We start from the raw sequence: 14,223 nt of genomic DNA, 5'->3' as shown, positions 1-14,223 counted from the left end.
AGCGCACGAGCACGAGCAGGGGAGGGACAGAGAGAGAGATAGAGAGAGAGGGGGAGAGGGAGAGGGAGAAAGAATCCCAAGCAGGCTCCCCGTTGCCAGCCCAGAGCCTGATGTGGGGCTCGAACTCATGGCTGTGAGACCATGACCTGGGCCAAAATCACGAGTCAGATTCTCAACCGACTGAACCACCCAGGCTCCCCTCGATGTAAGAATTTTTGAAAAAACAAAAAAATCTCGGTTTGATGATATAACACATCCTCACCGTATCTCAACAAACTGATGACATTCTGTATAGAATTTTATGCTCACAGACACAGCTTAAGGATAGATATTTCTCACTGGAAAAAATGGTGTGTAAACAAATCGACGGCTGATAGATGCCTAGCTGGAAAACAAATGGTCTTTTGTTCTTGGTCGGTCGCTGTCCTGTCACATCCCAGGACCCCTGTGGCAGTGTCCAAGAGTGTTCCCTGGTATGTGTAACTCCTTCAGGTCCACTCCCTGTCCCTCTTTCCTCATGACTTTTCTGGAATCGCCCCTGTGGACCCGGGTTACAAGTGAGGTCCTTCTAATGGCATCACCCCACTGCCTGTATGCTGCTCTGTTTTCATATCAATCAAAGCAAAGCGTGTGCTGGTTCTATTAGCAAAGAATAGAACAAACACACAACACAAGGTGAGTTATGCCAGCAGAGTCAGTTTAAAAGGGAATTTTACACAAAACCACAATGAGATACCACCTTATACCTGTCAGAATGGCTAAAATTAACAACCCAGCAAACAACAGATGTCAGAGAGGATGTGGGAAAGGGGAACCCTCTTGCACTGTTGGTGGGAATGCAGACTGGTGCAGCCGCTCTGGGAAACAGTGTGGAGGTTCCTCAAAAAATTAAAAGAGAACTACTCTACGACCCAGCAATTGTACTACTAGGCATTTATCCAAAGGATACAAAACTGCTGATTCAAAGGGGGCACATGCACCCCAACATTTATAGCAGCACTATCAACAATAGCCAAAGTATGCAAAGAGCTCAACTGTCCATCGATGGATGAATGGATAAAGAAGATGTGGTATATATATATACAATGGAGTATTACATCAAAAAGAATGAAATCTTGCCATTTGCAACTACGTGGATGGAACTGGAGGGCATTATGCTAAGTGAAATTAGTCTGTCAGAGAAAGACAAAAATCCTATGACTTCACTCATATGAGAACTTTAAGAGACAAAACAGATGAACATAAGGGAAGGGAAACAAAAATAATATAAAAACAGGGAGGGGGCCAAAACAGAAGAAACTCATAAATATGGAGAACAAACTGAGGGTTGCTGGCAGGGAGGTGGGTGGGTGGGATGGGCTAAATAGGTGATGGGCATTAAGGAGCACTTGTTGGGATGAGCACTGGGTGGTGTATGTAAGTGACAAATCACTAAATTCTATTCCCGAAATCATTATTACTATATGTTAACTAACCACATGTTAACTAACTTGGATTCAAATTAAAAATAAAAATGAAAGTAAATAAAAATAAATGTTAAAAAAGAGGCTTCTGACGTACGATTTTTTTAGTTCTGCTGTTATTCTGACCTTCAGCTGAACAGTATTAACAAATGTATCAAAAGCAGCAAGGATCATGTGAGGGGAAGAACCCCAGAGGATAACACTGAAGGCCAGTAATTCACAAATCCACCAAGTTCAATTTCCCCTTAAAACAAACATGACAGAACAACAATGGAGATCCAGATCAAAACAGCCCTTGTGCCAATTCTTCATGGCTTCAGAAGAGCCAATGGCTCTTCTCTTGAGCAACAACTTTCAACCCCCAAGCAACTTTCAAACCCTAAAGAAGTTCCATGGGTATCCCAGGTGTATTGAGTGTGTGAGCTGAGAAAATTCTCTCCTGTAAGACTGAAAATAGATGCCATTTGTTGTATAATTATATAGACTCATAAATTTCCCAGCTCTCATTAGTTATGAAAGAATCTAAAAGGTTCCAGGCCTATAAATTAAATGGATATATCTTTGAAAACGTGTCTGTGTTCCTCAGGTGTGACTGGAGTCTGTGGCAAAGATCACAAGAGCAGCTGCAAGTTTGGACCAAGCCAGGGGTCCCGGATGCCCCCATTCAGGGTGTCTTCCAACAGTCATTGAAGCATGGTGGAACCTGCATTCAGAACCGGATGCTAACATCAGGTTCATTATACATAAACGAGAAGTCTCATCTAGACTGTCCCTGTATGATCACATTCTGTGTATCCATGACATATTTTCTAAATAGTCATTCTGTATACGAAGCTCGGGATTAAGACTGATGAGGGGGGAAAAGGATCTTTAAGACATACTTCTCACCTTTTAAGAGCTTACCTTCTAGCAGGGATAATGAGGCACGTACATGAATATTCAAAGTAAGACAAAGCAAGAATAACTCTGGCAAGCGTCCAATGAGTGCAATACACAAATATTCTCGGAATCTACAGAAGGATAAGATTCTTCTGGCTGGGATAGTTGAGGAACGCTGCTCTGAAGAGGTGAGATGAAATGAATCCACACATTATGAGCAAGACTTCAGTAGAGAAGAAAGAAAGAGGTTGCTTTCTTAGGTATTCCAGGCAGGAAGTAAGGCGTCATTAGAGACCAGAGATGGGGAACGCCAAGTGACCCAGAGGAACGGACAGATCTCTGACCCAAACAGCAAATGGTTCTCCAATTTTAACCTACATTAGAAGCACTTGCTAAGACTGTTAAAAACTGAGAACAAACTGAGGGTTGATGGGGGGTGGGAGGGAGGGCAGGGTGGGTGATGGGTATTGAGGAGGGCACCTTTTGGGATGAGCACTGGGTGTTGTATGGAAACCAATTTGACAGTAAATTTCATATATTAAAAAATAATAAAAAAAAAAACAAAACAAAAAACAAAAACAAAAAAAAACAAAAAAAAAAAAAAAGAAGCACTTGCTAAAATACAGATTAATGGGCCCCACTTCCAGAGTGTCTGAGATAGTAGATCAGCGGTTGGGCCTGAGAATTTGCATTTCTAACAGGTCCCCAGGTGATGCTAAGCTGCTGGTCCGTGGAATGTTCTTGAAGAACCACTGCTCTAGGGAGCAAAGGGGAGTGGGAAGTGCCCATCAAAATCTTCCTTCTAGTGTGGGTTTGGTTAAATCCTAATTCAGGAAGCTGACCTTATTAAACTTTGGGTGACAATTTTAATTACTTACGATTTCTCTATAAATAAATACTTTCAACTAAATCTGCCAGGAGAAAACGGAACAATGGCAAGGAAACTCATGTTTTTGAAGACTTCCTATTTACCAATGCTTTCCAAAACCAGCTCATTTAATTCCCAGCAGATTCCCATCAGATAAACATTATAATCCCCATTTTACCGATGAGGAACTGGGGCCCAGAGACTTCAAATGTCTTACCCAAAGTCAAATAACAGGGCCAGGATCTATGAAGTGCCAGAAAAATCTCATACTCGAGTGTTAAGAAATCAGTGTGGAGGCTCCATCTTCTTTGAATATTCTTCAAAGGAAGGCAGCGGTTCAGGGATCCCTAAGATCAGTATCCTCACCATGTAAAATCGGGTTCAGAAATACCTGAACAAAGTCATCTGTATCGAATGTTACAGAAGACACAAGAGAACAGTAACATAGACCAGACCATGTTACCGTTATCTACAAATGTGGGGAAAAACCACCTTCCAAATGATGACCCCAGGATGTCCGTGAGCCCCACAAGAGGGCTCCATTTCAAAGAAATACCTTTGTGTGTTCAGTTCAAATATCACATCAAGTCAGCCAGCAAGCCAGTGGACATGGCTCAGAAATCTGAGATGGTCAGCAAAACCACTACTTCTCCTTATTTGGATAAATAACAGCCTCCAAGACAACCAGTTTGGGAGCTGTGCATACCCCGAGGCTGGGTTTGGCAAGCCTCTCCACCCACGCCCTGCCCGGCCTTGCCCTGTTCGACAGCTGGGGGAGTTTGGCCAGTCACCGCTTCCCACTGGGTTCCAACACTGCCAGAAGCCTCCCGCTCCGAGACGGGATCTGCTTCCCTGTGTCCCAAGAAATGCCGGACTTTGGGCATTCCTACATTCAAAGGAAGCCCTGCGTTCCCAAATCTCAGCAGCTCATGAGAAACAAATGGAGAGCCACTAGCTCAGTGACTCCCTGTTAAAGAAGTCATGGTCCAGGGGCACCTGGGCAGCTCAGTTGGTTATGCGACAGACTTCAGCTCAGGTCGAGATCTCACAGTTCGTGAGTCTGAGCCCCGAGTCGGGCTCTGTGCTGACAGCTCAGAGCCTGGAGCCTGATTTGGATTCTGAGTCTCCCTCTCTCTCTCTGCCTCTCCCCCGCTCATACTCTGTCTCTCTCTCCCCTTCAAAATCAACAAACATTAAAAAAAATTTAAAAGAAAAGGAAAGTCACGGTCCATATGACAAAGCTTCCACATCGGGTGAGGGGGTAGACATGGTGTAGTTGTCTCCACCACCCCCGGCACCCACACAAAACCACGGGAAAGAATCCTCTGTCACACAGGAGGCAAGACAGGTAAAGACAGTGCTCTGTAATCTACGGAGCCTTTCGAAGTTCATGACTAGCAGCCAGAGCTTTCAACTCACTTCAAAAGCAACATAGGGACAAAGCTTCTCCCAGAGAGGACAGGAAGACAGGGGTGAACACACAGACAAAGGGAGTTTCTTATACTTGGCGCAGTGAGACACGGGCTTCATTCCGATGGCCCTTGACCTCAACTTGTCCTTCAACAGGCTGCAGTCTACAAGTTAGTTTCCAAAACAAAACATTTTTAAGGGTCTAATCATCCTCTTCCATCAGTACTCCTCCGCACCATGACGCCCAAGGAAGGCGGTGGGTTGTGATGGAATGAGTACTGGATGCTGAATGAAAACACTCTGTTTCTCCTCCTGAGGATCTCCTCGCTTGTGCTCTTACCGCCATGATTGTGGCTCTGCCACCGAACTTTTCTGAACCTCTGGTTCTGCTGCTCGGTTGCTTCAGGAACACCTCCTAGTTCTGTGAACATCAAGTGAGCTGAATTACTCTTGTATGGCTTGCACGCAGGGAAGCGTGAACCGCGTGGGTTATTATTAAAATTGCCCACAAGCATTCATGGGCTCACTCAAATGAGAGCAAAATGAATAGAATGGATAATGTTCACTTTAATATATTCATAGGAGCACGATGAGAATGACACACTTTCATGAGATACACGAGCTCCCAGAAAGACTGGGTGGAGCTTCTGAAAGGAAGCGTGCCATGCCGTATTATATTCCAAAGACATACCCTTGAGAAAAAAGTCTGGTTATAGGCAATGGACTCACAGTCAAGAAAGCGCTTTTCCTCATTCCCGTTCCCGAATTAATGGGTGATTCTGAAGCCGGATTAGTCTCAGTAAAAGATTTCTAATCAACTTTATACTGATAGAGATTCAAACGTCAGTTATTTATAAACATTATGAGATGGGCCATTATCCACATCTCCGCTGCTCTTGCCCTTCTCCTTCCCTTCCTGTGGCGCCACCTGGGAGAACCTGTCTTTGGGAAAGAATCTTGCCTGTAGCCAGAATAAAAGTTTTGGGTAGTGAGGGCAAGGATGAACCAATAAGCTAGACACAAGTTTTCTGGATCCTTTCAGAATTCCAACTATATTGTTCATTCTAGTCTCCCACATTTATATTAAAAGCAAGCATCTGTGTGCTTTAGGATAGTCCTTGATAGAAAAACATCTATCTTGCCATATTGCTCAAAAGATAGTTTTTGGTGCTCTTTTTTCTTTCTTTCCCTTTCTTTCTTTTTCTTTCTTCTTTCTTTCTTTCTTTCTTTCTTTCTTTCTTTCTTTCTTTCTTGAGCTGTGGTTATTTATTTATTTATTTAATTATTGCAAAGCGTGGTGATTTAATGCAAGTGTCATGGAAGGACGCCTGGGTGGCTTAGTCAGTTACGCATCTGACTTGGGCTCAGGTCATGATCTCACCGTTTGTGAGTTCGAACCCCACGTCAGGCTCTGTGCTGACAGCTCACAGCCTGGAGCCTGCTTCAGATTCTGTGTCTCCCTCTGTCTCTGTCCCTCCCCTGCTCACGCTGTCTCCTGCTGTCTCTCTCAAAGATAAATAAAACATAAAAAAATTTTTAAAAATATGCTGTCATGGAACTTACAGGTCAAGATGGCCCTTCAGATATATTCACTGCATCTACATTTAAAATACAGAGGAAGGTTTGGGTAGTTTTTATATTATTAAAATGGACTATATACAGGAGTACTTATCTATGGATAGAAATTCTCTGTCAAAATTAAAAATCTCAAAATACCACATCTGAATCGTTTTTATGTTCTAGTCACAAAGTGATACTGAACAAAAACTTATTAGCATTTCCCTAAATTTCTTCGGATCATTGTTACGAATAATAAAAATACAGAAACATTTTAAAACAACATATTTCAGTCTTAAAATGGTCATATTAACATAATTATAGCCTTAGGTTGCCAAGAGTGGCACATTTCTCATTTTCATGAGAATGCAGAGGTTCACCCAGATCGCAAGCTAATAGGCTCCTTGGTCTAAATATATACAATAAAATCTAAAGCAAATTTCTGAAGCATTAAGATCAGAACCCTGGAGATATCTAGTAAGTAATTTGCGCTGCAGTGGAGCAGATTTTTTTGTTTTGCAGTTACACAGCTGCTAGGAAATATATTTTTAGATTTGCTTTTAAAAGCAAGCAAAAATGGTATCCACTTTGTAGATATGTATCCAGAATGTTCCCTCAGTCCCTCCTACAAGGAGTCCACCATGTACAGAATGCTCTCTCGGTCGCCTTCCTTCTTGTTAAGTCAGTGCAAGGAACAGCTCTAGACGCTCATCCTAGACGAAAGCTATCACACCCTGACTGTCATACCTAATGCTCTGGAGGCTTGCTTTATGAAAAACATGCATTGAAGTTTAAGCAGGTCTCTGCTATTTCTGAATCACCTCATCACTGACATCGTTATGACTTCTTACTGTGGTTGGGGTTTGTGTTTGACTGCTCTTCCTAAGATATCAAGGGCAAATGAAAAGGCACAGGTTCAGAGAGTTAAATCAGAACAAGGGAAAGCGTGAACTTTGATTTCACAGGAAAAGAAAAAATAAAAAGAAAGAAATCAAGTACATGTGTCGATCAACCGAGAGAAACATATTTTCTGTGTTTCAGGAATATGGAGTGAGTTAGCGCCACCTGAACCACGAGAAGGTGTCCCTCTGGCTTAAATGGCACACTGGATATTCACCCCTTCTATCCGGATAGCCTCAAATCAAGAAATCTGCACAAAAATGATTTAAGGAACAGCTTTTCTTTTGTGCCAAATGACAAGGTGCCGGAGTTCTTCAGAACTCCTAAATGGGAATTAGTTCTGATTCTGACATCAAAACGGTTCATTTTTTCAACCATATAATCTTCAATGACGTTTTGCTCTGTCTTCACAAACCCCTGACTGGCCCCTTGTCTCAAAGCCTCCGTTTTTACAGTTTACTCAGTAATAAGACACCGTCACCATTTTGGCCACTTTCTCATACCAACTGTGCTATTACCCATTTAATGATTTTCTTTAAGTCAATGTTATTAATTGATTGATTGATTGATTGGTTGGTTGGCTGAGTTAAGGAGGCTTCACATCCAGCATGGAGCCCCGTGTGGGGCTTGAACTCACGACCCTGAGATCAAGACCTGAGCTGAGAACAGTTGGACGCTTAGCCGATTGAGCCACCCAGGTGCCCCAAGTCAATTTTAAATTGACTCTTTTTTTTTTTTTTTACTTAGTTGTGGTGAAGGAAAAATATTCATTAACTCTCAAGCTGTTTGTGCTACTTACCTAATATTCATTAAAACATTACACAATTATTAAAATTTCAAAACCTGTTTTACGAGGTCCCACCGAAAATCACTGGTTCCGTGTGAAAAACGACTTTGAAAGTCATCTGAATGGAAATACATTAACATTTCAAACAGTTACCGTAGAAGCCATTTTCCTTAGCAAAAAGGCTGACTTTTGAAAATAAGGTTATAAGACTACACACCCCTTTTAAGCCAGTATGTATTGTTTTATTCAAAGCATCCCATAATTTGAAGCAGCTGCTGTTTTTCAGATGACTTGAGGGCTTATTCTCCTTCAATAAAAATATTGGATCATCTCAATCTGGTTAGTTCAAAATCCATTTATTTTTGGTCCAGGCCCATGCATTTCCAATTAATGAGGTTTGGCCCCGCTCTAGACACGTGCTGCTCTGGATGGTAGGTGAGGCCCGGCTATATTCAACTACAACAATGGCTGGCTACGAGAAGTCAGGTAGGCAACACTTTGCTAAATCAATCAAGTGAGACCCAGTGGGGCCAGAGCAAAAGCAGGGAAGCCCTGGGGGATGGACAAAGGGTTAGCCTGAGGGACAGGTGGCTCGGGTTCCAGCCCTGTATTTGTTCCTTCCTTATCTTGTGATCTTGTCTCTCCAAGTCTTTGCAACCACACTAGACCCCCTAAGTCTCATCGGATGGGTTCTAAAAGCTGATGCACGGGACCGTCTCTCCACCTCCGAAACCCTAGGATTCCGAATAAGTCAGGCCCGTTGCTTGAGGTGGTACCAACTACTAGGTCAGGTATCTCCCGGACCCAAATCTACGGGAGCAGACAGAGTATCGCTCCTGCAAAAATGACGCGCAAGCCAAGGGATCAGCAACCCGATGGGAAGAAAAGCAGGGCAGAGAGGAAATGGCTTGCCAACAGTCGATATGGATGTACCTTAAAAATATATTTTTTTTCTCTGTAAGAAACTAACATGCACTCCCCTCCACCTCACGCACAAATTTAAATAAAAGCAACACATACTTACCTGAGAAATTTTAGAAGAAGTGTAAAGGAAAGAATGGTCATCTGGAAGCCCTCTATTGGGCAAGATCGTGGACGGAGGGAGCCTGTGCATACTTGGTAGGAAACAATTTCCTACGGTCTGGGTTACCCTGATGGGGACCCACAAAGAAGGCAGAAAAGCTAAACCCCGGGAAGAAAGCAGCATGTAGGTGCACCGGTTACGACCTGAAAATACCAGGACATATGCTCTCAGTCAAAGGCAATTTCCGCTAACATCTGTATTTACAAGAGCCAAGAAAAGGGATGTGGTTTGGATATCAAAGGGCGGAGGGTGTGGTGCAAACCTCTCCTGAGCTCTCCAGCACTGGCACAGGATTCTTTGGGAACAACCCCAGTACCTGCTAAAGGAAGGTCCTGCTCCAATCGACTTTCAGTTGAGGCGGCTGCTCAGCCAGCCCCGGATTTCATGCAGAAATGGTGTTGGAAGCTGGCTGTCTCGATCCCGAAGCCCAAGTGCGATGCTGGGAAGAAAGAACAGCTGCATCCCCTGTTGACGCCGTTGGCAGTGATGACTTTGCATCACAAATCACCAGGATATTTTTGTGGCTGGAGTGGATGCCTCAGTCTCCAGGAGGGGGTGAGGGGAGCAGCAGTCCCTGGTCCCGAGGTGGCTCGGCCGGCTGCCCCCACTCCAGAGCCCTCCGCCTTCAACGTTATTCAACGTTCTCCCTGTCCTCCCCCAACGGCTCTGCCGGAAGCCTGACAGGCTGCGTAGCCTGGCATGTGGGCAGCTCTCCATTCAAAGACACTTCCTCACTTCCAGATCAAGCTCACGAATAAGCTCCCTGACCCGGGTCTATGAAACCAGTTTTCGAGTGACACGGCACAGGGAGCAAAGAAGGAAGGAGCAAAGAGGAAAGGGTAGTTTGTCTAAAACTCTCCCCACACTGCCTCCTGTTTACCGTTCTCGTTCCACTCAGAGTAAGTTGTAACCAAGTCTCTGACACAACAACCAGTCTGATAGTAGGTTTTGGATGCTACAAATCTAAACCAACCAACCAACCAACCCCCCCCCCCCCCACCTGGCAAATTGTACTAAATAATTTATCTTGAGCCAAATAAAGATTGCTTATTTGTAATTAGTACTTTCAAGTTAAGTTCTCTGTATCTGACTTCAGACTTAGAGCTCTTACCTACTAGTGAGACAGTTGGCCTGGGCTTGAACTTCAGCTTTGCTACTTACTCGTATGGGATCTCGTTACTTAATCTCTTGGCCTCAGTTTTTCCGATCTAAAAATGGGTATAACTGTGCCTATGAAATTGAGCTATTCTGATGATTCAATGAAATATTATATATTATTTAGACCACACTAGATAACAACTTTTCATGCTTATTAACTCCTCTCGAAAAGGGGAAAAAGATAACCACAGGGATCTGGATAAGCAGATCCATGCACACATGAACCTTTAAAGGGACATAGACTCATTTACAATTTAATTTCATTGCCGTATTGAATTCTTTTTTTAAAAAAATGCAAAATATTGTGACTTAACTATTACGAGAATAAGACAAAATAGCTATGTCTGGTAAATAAAATTTCTGCCAAAGAGTTTTTTCAGGCAATCAATAAGCCTGACATAATAGGATTATATCTGTTACATAAAACCCTAGAAGTTTTAAGTGTTACTCATGAGGCTTACAGGGATATTTCTTTTAAAAAAGTCAAAACCGAGATACAAGAGCTATTTTTAATTTACAATTTAAAGTGTTTTTCACAAGGGAAAAAAAAAACCCAACAAATAATTTTCCCTGGAGTGTTGAAGGACACAGACTAAGGTTCCCCCCCCATTGTATCACATCTTCAAATCTTCTATGTTTGTCTTAGAAACTAAATACGAGTCAACATCCTCATGAAAACACTGAAAACGGTCACAAAACACATACATCAGTGAGATCTATACTGGCAGATAATGTTGATACCTTCAATTCTTTCTAATAAGGTTAAACAGAAACTAGATCATAAGATTTACAGATGAAAGACAACCAAATGTCATTTAAGTGGATTTTTCAAAACAGACTATTGCCAATAAAAAAGGACTTTCCTTTTAAGCAGTTTGTAAAAAGTGAAAATTAAAAACCTGGAATTTCAACTCTTCATTGAATTGAACTTAAATACAGAAGACCTGCCTCAGTTGAAGGCAGATGTCCCACAGCATGACAAAAAAAAAAATTCTGACAGTGGTATTTTGTTATAAAGGCACAGTTCTTACCTTACATCTTCCGTGAACCTTTCTCCTCTAGAAGAAACTTTCTAGACTTGCAGAGACCTTGAAACCACCCATCTCTCGAATGCTTCCAGCTCTGTCTTTATGGTGACTAAATGCAAGGCTTGGTTTTTTTTTTTTTTTTTTTTTTTTTTTTTTTACAGAAGGAAGCTTTTAGTCAAAATATGTGGTTTAAAGGAGCAGTATCCACCCTTGTTAAAACCATTTCACGGACATTCAGAGGTTTTGTTTCTACTCTATGAAAGTTAAATCTGAGTAGGAAGGCATTTTTCCTGTCCCGGAAATCAGCATAACTAAAACCAATGCTGAGCTAACGAGAAATGTTTCTTCCATGTGTTCCGTCTGGCAGAAACTGCAAGCCATATCAAGGAAACACGTGATGTTTATAAATACAATATGGCTCATGTTGTCATAACCTCTCAATGACAAAAAAAAAAAAAAAGTGCAAGGAAAAGCAAGCAGCCACACAGCAGGAAAGATGAGATTTGTATCACTTGGAAGCTGTATATCAGATGTTCATATATTACCCTTTCTTGTTTCTTAGAAAATAAAAGAAAGCATTACTGGAAGCAGCTAGGGAGGAAGAAGATCTCTACCGTGTTCTGGATAGCCACTGGATTCAAATGTGTTTGCCCCCGTAACCATTTCAATAAGAGTAATTCCTTACCAACTGTAACATAAACATCTTTCGGCCGGTCAGAAAAGCATGACATAAAAGGGGCATAATTAGATACATCACTCAAGTGAGTTCCACTGTGTGCTAACTCGAGCAAATAATAGAACGGAGGCAAGGATTTCACGGAGCCTGGAACTGATTTGAAAATGTACAGATGTCTGTATCACGACTGATTATTGACCTGTTGATTATTGACTTCAGATCTTCTGCTAGATTAGAAGATTTGTGAGGGCAGTCACCACACTTGGTCACTATTACATCTTCAGAATCTCGCACGAGAGCCAGAGTCAGAGGAGGGGTGTGACCCCCTCTGACTGGGTGTGACCCAGTCATAATGGCTGGGTAAGTGAACCAGTGAACCTTGGGGGTAGGTGAACTGGTCTGAAATCATCAATCCTACTTTGTGAGTTTGGAGGTATTGGGAATTCTGAACAACAACGCAATCTACCAGCAAATTTGTCCTACTGAATTATAAAACACAGCAAAACAAGATCTGTTATATTTAATTGGGTATCCAGAGATTAGTGTATTTTCTACCACAGGTGAATTTAACTCCTGAAAATAAAATTTTTAAAAAGGGAGAATATGTGTGCTTTTCTGACAATCACTTAGTTCACTCCGACAAATCTGTTAGACTCATCTTAAATGTTAGGGTTATTGGGGTGCCTGGGTGGCCCAGTCCATTGAGCATCCAACTTTGGTTCAGGTCATGATCTCACAGGTTGTGAGTTCGAGCCCCACATCAGGTTCTGTGCTGACAGCTCAGAGCCTGGAGCCTGCTTCGGATTCTGTGCCTCCCTCTCTCTCTGCCCCTCCCCTGCTTGCACTGCACTCTGTCTCTCTCTCTCCCTTTCTCAAAATAAATAATAAGCGTTAAGAAAAGTTAGGATTATTAACTGTTATACAATTTTATTGATAGGATGGGAGAATTTGTTAGGACAAGACAGATATTCTCATTTCTCATTTTGGTCAGGAACTACCACTAAGATAAGCTAGGGAATGTGTTACAAATGCTCATACTTCTATTTACAAATCATTGTACTGATCTTAGCAAATAGGGCATTCACGGAAAGTTTGCAGTAGGAAAAGTGCTGAAGTGAACCCCTTTTTCATCCGGACAGTTAATGAGAATTTCCTCAGAGCAGGACATTGCCAGAGGGAAACACAGGGAGCATGAAGATGAACTGGAGGAAAACTTCACCCCTAAAGAAGCTCAGGGGTTAGAAAGGAACTTCTGGTGTGTCCATGGCAGGCACGAAGAAAGGGAAGGAGATGGACAGCTAAGGTCCTGTGGAGGTTCTGAGACAGGCTTGGTGAAAGGAAATGGTAGGGAGGTCATGTTAAAAATACTGGCTTTTGAGTTAGGTCCTCAAACATTAAGCGGCACACGGACATTGCTGATGAAGACAGCAGAGTGGGGAAGGACAGTCATGGCCACCAGAGTGAGCAAGAAGGCCAGTCCTAGATTTGGCCTGCCTGGTTCCAAAGCCAGTTCTACCACTGAAGAGCCGTGTGGCTTTGAGCAAGTTCCCTAGCCTCTCTGACCTTCGGCTCCCACATCTGAAACAGGGGATAATGAAAATTTCCTTCACACTGGGTTGTTCTGAGAATCAAATGAGAATGAATAGGGGTGCGATGTTTGGAGCAGTACCTGGCAGAGAGTCAGCAGGTGATGAATGATAGTCACTAATACCACTGCTGGTGGTGGTGGGTCAAGGAGGAGGACCTTGAATGATGAAAGAGTGTTTCTGGAAACTTCCACTTCTTTCCTTTTTTTAAAAAAAATGTTTGTTTATTTTTGAGAGAGAGTGCACAAGCAGGGAGGGGTAAAGAGAGAGGGGGACAGAGAATCCCAAGCAGGCTCCATGTTGACAACTCGAGAGCCGTGAGATCATGACCTGAGGCCAAAGTTGGATGCTCAATAGATTGGAGCCACCCAGGTGCCCTGGAAACTTCCATTTCTTTGGGGTTCTTTCCTCTTCCATTTCTATAGGATTACTTCATCCCTCCCCAAATCCCGAAACCTTCCTCTCAGCCAGAACACTACCCCATGGAAAAAAGCTCTAAGGCATGGCCATTTCAGACATACATACTAAATGACATATGCTTCTTCTTCTTTTACTTTTTTTGGGGGGTGGGTGGGAGTGGGGGTAAGGGTGGAGAGTATCTTTTTAGCTTGGCCAAAAAAGAATGAAATGGAGCAAAGTTAAACACAAAAAGATGCCACGAAATAGATGCATAGTAGAGTTAAGAAAGTGAAACAGATATTAAGAAAGGATATTTACATGTTCCAAAATCTCATCAGGAGCATCATTTCAAAACTTTTAAAACTTTAATAGAAATATCAAGGAAGGGAGGTTAGAACTGAATACAAACAGTTAGAAAGAACTGGGTT

At 42.5% G+C, this 14,223-nt stretch overlaps 1 protein-coding gene across 12 annotated transcripts in view; it reads right to left on the bottom strand.

Moving 5' to 3' along the window:
• Window positions 1-14,223, bottom strand: part of KIAA1217 (KIAA1217 ortholog) — a 301,399-nt gene that overhangs the window by 74,444 nt on the left and 212,732 nt on the right. The window contains exon 1 of one of the 12 annotated variants that reach the window (XM_042945117.1): window positions 11,138-11,928. The exons of the other annotated variants lie outside the window; for them this stretch is intronic. The gene's annotated coding sequence lies outside the window, so the exon portion shown is untranslated. Of the gene's footprint in view, window positions 1-11,137; window positions 11,929-14,223 lie in introns of those variants that run through there. 12 annotated transcript variants of the gene reach the window in all.

Source organism: Panthera leo, chromosome B4 (genome assembly GCF_018350215.1).
Source record: "Panthera leo isolate Ple1 chromosome B4, P.leo_Ple1_pat1.1, whole genome shotgun sequence".
NCBI lineage: Eukaryota > Metazoa > Chordata > Mammalia > Carnivora > Felidae > Panthera > Panthera leo.
The sequence above is the reverse complement of the archived record's forward strand: the minus strand, read 5'-3'. Positions and strand labels throughout refer to the sequence as shown.